Source organism: Prunus dulcis, unplaced genomic scaffold (assembly GCF_902201215.1).
Source record: "Prunus dulcis unplaced genomic scaffold, ALMONDv2, whole genome shotgun sequence".
In the NCBI taxonomy this organism is placed as follows: Eukaryota; Viridiplantae; Streptophyta; class Magnoliopsida; order Rosales; family Rosaceae; genus Prunus; species Prunus dulcis.
In genome coordinates, this window is record NW_023010112.1 from 24,721 (window position 1) to 32,272 (window position 7,552).

The 7,552-nt window shown below is 40.3% G+C and overlaps 1 non-coding gene and 1 pseudogene across 1 annotated transcript; one reads left to right on the forward strand and one right to left on the reverse strand.

Moving 5' to 3' along the window:
- Positions 1 to 295: 295 nt before the first annotated feature.
- Positions 296 to 4,605, reverse strand: LOC117612916 (annotated as a pseudogene).
- Positions 4,606 to 5,090: 485 nt separating this feature from the next.
- On the forward strand, positions 5,091 to 5,199 carry LOC117612918. The gene has a single exon (XR_004583601.1). It is a non-coding gene; the product is annotated as a small nucleolar RNA R71 (small nucleolar RNA).
- Positions 5,200 to 7,552: the final 2,353 nt, after the last annotated feature.

The following is a 7,552-nucleotide window of genomic DNA, read 5'->3' on the forward strand; positions in this document are numbered from 1 at the left end:
TGTAATTATTAATTTTTGTATTTGGAGATATGTGGTGGATGATGATTTGCTATGGTTTTAAGGGTTTTTTAAAGTATTTGAATGATGAAAACTTTAGATATGCAGAGTTGCAGAAACTGGAAAAACTGTACAGGAATTGTCAAAACTTGAATTGTTGAAATCTGACCAAAAAAACAGAATGGCCATGGAAAACTTTACACAAAAAAAAAAAAAAAAACCTTCAATTGTTGCTTTTGTTGTGCCTCAGCAAATACCCAAACCGAACCAACCCGGCCCGCCTAACTCGGGTTTCGACTTAACTTGAAAATTGGCCTAAAAAAGAGGTCCACGGTTTAGCATTTGGGCCTGCTGACAAGGCCCGGTTCGGCGTGCAGTTTGGGCCCATAACCAGCCCGACCTGACCCGACCCGTGATCAGAACTAGTTTTCATGTCTTGAATCTCAACAGCCCCATGTGGAAATACGTGAACAACTAGAAATGGTCCAGACCATCTTGAACGAAGTTTGCCCGGAAATAATCAAAGTCTTGGGTTGAACAACAACACTTTTTGATTGGGCTCAAAATGCTTGGGTACTGGTGCTTTGTCATGGGCAATTTTTGTCTTGTCTTTATAAATCTTCGCATTCTCATAAGCTTAATTTCGCAATTCATCCAATTCATTAAGTTGGAGTTCCCTTGCAATCCCAGCTTCATTTATGTCAAAATTCAATGTTTTTAAAGCCCAAAATGTCCGATGTTCTAACTCCACCAGAAGATGGCATGCTTTACCAAAGACAAGCCTATAAGGAGACATGCCTAAAGGAGTCTTGAAAGCTGTCCTATATGCCCAACATGCATCGCTCACCTTCAAGCCCAATCTTTACGGTTTTGATTCATGGTTTTCTCAAGGATGTGTTTAATCTCCCTATTGGAAACTTCAACTTGGCCAATTGTTTGCGGGTGGTCAGGAGTGGCAACTTTATGTGTGACATTATACTTCCGCATTAGAGTGTCGAAAGGCTTATTGATGAAGTGGGAGCCTCCATCACTAATGATAGCACGCGGGGTTCCAAAACGGGTAAAGATGTGTTCTTTCAAGAAGTTTAACACCACCTTGTGATCATTGGTCCGTGTTGGCAGCGCCTCTACCCATTTAGAAATGTAATCCACTGCAACAATAATGTAGAGATAACCATGAGATAAAGGAAAAGGGCCCATAAAATAGATGCCCCAAACATCAAACAACTCGACTTCCAAAATATTGGTTAAGAGCATCTGTGATCTTGAGGATAAGTTTCCCGTTCTTTGGCACCTATCGCATGTTATAACAAAATGAAGTGCATCTTTAAATAAAGTAGGCCAATAAAATCCACTATGCAGTATTTTTAAAGCTGTCTTCTTGGCACCAAAATGCCCACCGCAAGCATATGAATGGCAAAACGTCAAGATACTCTGAACTTCACTTTAGGGAACACATCTTTGAATGATTTGATCAGGGCAATGCTTGAAGAGATATGGATCATCCCAAAAGTAGTGTCGCATTTGGGAGAGGAAGTGCTTCCTTTGTTGCTTGTCCCAATTTTTTGGAATATACTTTTGGCAGGTAATTTACTATGTCTGCATACCAAGGAAGTTGTTCGACAGAGAAAAGTTGCTCATCTGGAAATGATTCGTTGATAGGGAGATCTCCGCCTTCTTGAACCAATCTCGAAAGATGGTTAGCAACAACATTTTCAGTCCCCTTTTTGTCTTTGATGTCAAGATCAAATTCTTGCAAGAGGAGAATCCACCTGAGAAGTCGCCGCTTTGCATCTTTCTTGGTTAATAAGTGCCGAAGTGTTGCATGATCAGAGAATATAATCACCTTAGAGCCGATCAAATAGCTCCGAGACTTCTCCAATGCAAACACTACTGCAAGCAATTCTTTTTCGGTGGTTGAGTAGTTCATTTGAGCATCATTTAGAGTTCTACTTGCATAATATATGACATGAGGAACCTTGTCAACCCGCTATCCCAACACAGCCCCTATTGCATAATCAGAAGCATCACACATGATTTCAAAAGGAAGAGTCCAATCTGGGGCTCTTACGATAGGGGCTTGTGTCAATTCCTTCTTCAGAGTTTCGAAAGCTGTCAAACACTCTTATTAAAGTTAAAAATGGAATCCTTAGCAAGCAAGTCACACAAAGGTTTTGTGACTTTCGAGAAATCCTTGATGAATCGTCGGTAAAAACCCGCATGTCTAAGAAATGAGCGAACTTCTTTGACTGAGGTTAGAGGGGGAAGCTTCGAAATAAGCTCCACCTTGGCTCTATCTACTTCAATGCCTTGAGAGGAGATGATATGGCCGAGAACTATTCCCATTTTTACCATAGAGTGGCACTTTTCCCAATTTAAGATCAAATTGGTTTCTTGACACCATTGGAGCACCAATGAAAGATGGTGGAGGCACTGATCAAAAGAGGAACTGAAAACTGAGAAGTCATCCATAAACACTTCAATAAACCTCTCCACGATATCTGAAAATATCATGCATCTTTGGAAGGTTGTTGGAGAGTTGCATAAACCAAAAGGCATTCTTCGATACGCAAAATTGCCAAAGGGACAAGTGAATGTTGTTTTGTGTTGATCTTCTGGAGCTATCGGAATTTGGTTATACCCTGAATGCCCATCAAGAAAACAATAATGACTATGGCCTGCAAGTCGCTCAAGCATCTGATCAATGAAGGGCAATGGAAAATGATCCTTTCGGGTTGCACGGTTGAGCTTTTGATAGTCAATACAAACCCACCAACCTGTGACTGTCCTCTGAGGTATGAGCTCATTGTGTTCAATCTTTACTACTGTAATTTCGAATTTCTTGGGTACCACTTGCACTGGACTCACCCATTTACTGTCAGAGATAGGGTATATGATACCAACATCTAACAACTTAAGAACTTCTGCACATACCACCTCTTTCATGTTTGGATTTAGGCGTCTCTGAGCCTCCCTAGAAGGCTTTGAATCATCTTCAAGGTGTATCCGATGCATGCAAAGTGAAGGACTAATTCCTTTGATGTTTGCAATACTTCATCCCAAGGCTTGGTTATACTCCCTTAATACCCAAATCAATTTTTCTTCTTCAGTTTGACTAAGGTCAGCAGCTATAATAACAAGAAGAGTCTCTGAATCATCCAAGTATACGTACTTCAAAGTTGTTGGAAAAGGCTTAAGTTCGAGCTTTGGAGGTTGGACAATGGAAGGAATGAGTTTGGCATGTGAGGAGGGCAAAATTTCAAACTTAGGTTGGCTCCAAGGGAGATATTATGTCACAGCATTGAGATCTTCCTCTGCTGCAAGAATGGTGGCCTTCTCAAAACTCATTCCATGTTGTGAGATGCATATTTCCAACGGATCTTTTAGGCTTGATTCAATGAATGTCTTCTCTATAATATGATCCATAACTTCAACATGAAAACAATCGTAAGGATCTATGGGTCTCTTCAAAGCTTCAAAGACCTGAAAGTTGGCAGTAATATCTTGCACAGTCATGGTTAGTAAACCTGATTTCACATAAATTTTCGTACATGCAGTGGCCATAAAAGGTCTGCCAAGGATGAGAGGGAGTTCGCGACCTGAAATTTCAGTTTCTTCCATATCCAAGATGATGAAGTCAGCAGGGAGGATAAATTGATCAACGTGAATGAGTACATCTTCAACAATTCCTCTTGGGTACTTCACAGAGCAATCCGTAAATAGCAAAGATATAGAGATATGCTTCAATTCCCCTAGCCCAAGGTGTTCATATACTGAATAAGGCATTAAGTTCAAACTGGCCCCTAAATCAAGCAAAGCTTTGTCGAACTTTCTCTCTCCAATGATATACGGGATTGTAAAGCTCCCAGGATCCTGAAGTTTAGGTGGCAACTTTCTTTGAAGTACAACACTCATATTGTCAGATAACATCACTTTTTCATGCGCTTCAAACCTCTTTTTGTTGGTGCAAATATCTTTCAAAAACTTTGCATATGAAGGGATTTGTTTAATAGCCTCAAGCAAAGGAATATTAATTTGTACCTTCTTAAATTGCTCCATAATATCTCCCTTATACTTATCATTTTGAACCTGTTTACTACGTTGAGGGAAGGGTAGAGGACCATGAGTGTCTGCATTTTGAGTAGGAAGAGTGTGGTTCACACATTCAGCGTGACTATTCAACTTCAAGGAGTCTTCAGACTGCTTATGAAGTTGCTGCCCTGGTTCTGTCATGACCTCATCTTCTTCGTTATCAGTGATATCTGAATTTCTAATCTTATTATCAATCACTTTTCCACTTCTCAGAGTCATAATGGCTTGGACTTGATCATGATTTCTAGGATTGGCTTCCGTTTGGCTTGGAAATTGACCTTGTGTTCTCTCTAATATGTTTAGAGTAGTGGCTATTTGTCCCAGCTGAACTTCGAATTTGGATTGACTCTTTTCCAACACCGATTGACTTTGTTTAAGTGATGCAACCTCTTGTTCATATCTGTCTGATTTCTTCAAGAGTTGAGATAGCATCTCCTTAATAGAAGGATCTTCGTGTTGTGTGGGAGGAGCTTGATAGGGCTGCTGGTACGGCTTTGAGGAATTGGAAGGTCCCATTGTATTATGTGAATTGCTCCAAGAAAAGTTCGGGTGTTATCTCCATCTTGGATTATAGGTATTGGAATAAGGATCATTTCGGGGCCTTCCATTGAACGCATTGACCTCTTGCACATCTTTTAGATAGGATTCGATGGGCAATTTGCAGTGTCGTCAGCGATGCTGGCACATAGATTCATGGTTGTGCAGTTACCTTCTGTACCAGTGGCGTGAGAAGTTTGGTGAGAGGTGCAACTTGTGCTTCTAAACCCATGCTGGCACTAACTTCATAGATGCCTCCTTTCTGTGTCGATGATGTAGGTGCAACTCTTGAATCTTTTGTAGGAAAGTCCCAATGCTCAAAGTTGTCACAAATTGTTTCAAATGCGCTGATAGCTTCATCTGCAGTCTTATCCATTAAGCTTCCACCAACTGTTGAATCTACCATGCTCCTACTTTGCGGTTTCAATCCTCTATAAAAGTAGTGAACTTTTTGCCATATGTCGAAACCATGATGAGGGCATTGAAGAAACAAATCCTTATATCTCTCCCAACATTCATGAAATTGTTCACGCTCTTGTTGATGAAAACACATAATATTTGCTATCAAAGCATTGGTTTTACAAGTAGGGAAAAATTGGAAAGAAATTTCTTAGATAAATCAGTCCAAGAATTTATAGATGCTTCTGGAAGAGAGTCTAACCAATTTGTCGCTTTATCCCTTAGAGAAAATGGAAACAATTGGAGTCGAATTTGCTCTTCACTAACACTGCCATAATTGAATGTTGAGCAGATGGTGAAGAATGTCTTGAGATGATGGTAGGGATTTTCCTCCTCTTTCCATGAAAACTAGGTAGAAGTTGAATAGTTGTTGGGCAAATTTCGAAACGCTGTGTGATTAGAGTCAAGACGATGCACGACAGTGCATTGTACTCCGCTAGTGCAGTGTAATCCCTTAAAAGCCTTTGTTGTGGTGATGGGTTATCTCCATCATTGTTGACTAGATTAGCCATGGCTGGTCTTGGTGAAAAATTCTCCCTTCAATGTTTTCATACCGTACGCTCAAGTTCTTGATCAATGGGAATTAACTCCAACTTGAGGGAACGCCTCCCTTGCATACAATTTTTAGAAATTGGGTTTTTGTACCTGTAACAATGGCAAAAAGTTGTTTAAATAAGAGAATGATAATACAATTAGAGTAGGAAATCAACAAACCCCAAATTGAATTGGAGATGAGAGCTGAGCACGATGGGTTATCCTGTTTCTTTTTGTTGGGTATCCCCAATTTTTGTTGGTTTCCTCTTTTGATGTTATTAGCTGCACCTGAAGAAAAAAAAAACGATTTTAAATGGCAACACAAACAAGATTAGGAGAATAAAATTGAAAGGAGGAAAAAAAAAAAAAAAAGGCAACATGAAAGCCTGATTTGGATGGGTTAGAGTGCCTGGAGCGGTGGCGTGAATGCTTGAAGTGCAATTCGCCAATCAATTGCTGGAAGTAGCTGGCGTAGAGTTTCTGGAAGACCAAACCCAACTCTAATTGGAATTGCTTTCCAATTTGTGGAGATTTGGTTGGTTGTGGGTTGCTTCTTTTTGCTTGGCTGTTGCGTCTTCTGACTTCTACTTTCCTCTCTATTTTTTATTTTTTATATATTGAAATTATGTCATCTGCTTGATTCCTAACCCAAATTTGAAAGGACACCAGCTATTGGATGCTCCACTTGAATTGTCAATGAATTGGAATCCCATGTGGCCAAGCTTGAAGTTGAGATTGGTGACTTTAAAAAGCTGCTGGTCACTCGTGTGTGTCACAGGATCAAAACCATAACTACACAATTCCCAAGGCTTCCAAAACTGGTCTTAGAGGAGAGACCTTTACTGTCAGCAATATTGAGAAGATGTTGTTTAATGGTTTCTCGTCTAAAAAGAACACTGAGTCACCCAAGAACCACTTGATCAATAATCTTGTAAGGATGATTTCAAGATCCAATATCCATCTGAAGGTAAGATTAATTCCAGAATTTGTTTTGGGTCCTGATCTGTAGAGATGTTGGTTCTATGTCCCTGTATGTACTCATATTGGTGCGCACTGTGTAGGAAAGATGCAGATCTAGGAGAGGGCAATTAACACCCAAGCTCAAAAGACATGGAATCACATGGGAGTGCGAAAGGTGGATCCATGCTTCATGTGAGTATAATTTTGAATTCCTGCAAATTTTGTGGTTGTGGATCCGGTAGTTAAAGCTATATTCAATGTTGTGGTGTAGGGCTTTGTGTTTTAATTGCTCAAAATTATGTCTGCGCTCGATCTACACAACGACCCCAAAACCTGCATCTTTGAGTGAGCTCTTGTTAAGTGTCGTAACTTCCAGCATAGTGTAGATGTGGTGATGTTAATGTAGACTTGCTACTGGGTGCATGATTCCAGTTGCTACCGGGTGCAGGATTCCAGTATAGGATTGCTGCTGGGTGCATGATTCCAGTGTAGGATTTTTCTGCTTTTGATACTTGTTGCTGTTGATTGTTGTCCTGCATTGAATCAAATGTGTTAGGAGTAGAAAGAAAATAAAAATAACTACATAAAGAAAACAGAAAGTTACTCATGTTCAAAGAAAACATAATTGAAAAACTAGAAAACATAAAATAAAACTTATGGATTGTGACGATGCTCAAGAACTTGACGATGACAGTGACTCTTCGCCACTAGGGTGTTTGGCTCTCTCTTCCCGACACCCTCAATGTCTGTTTCTGTTCTCCATTCATCTTTGGCCCTTGGTTCCTAGTCGGCGTCGGCTTATGATGTCTTTGGACCTTGCTTTGGCGGTTGGTCTGTGTGGTGGTGTCTCTCTCTTTGTGCGAGCTTTGGTGCCACTCGGGTTTTGGGTTCTCCTTCTTCTCCAACTTCGCCTCACGTTACCTTCTCTAAGTGTTTTGTTCCTGTTAGATATGGTTTTTGTCTCTGGTTTGTG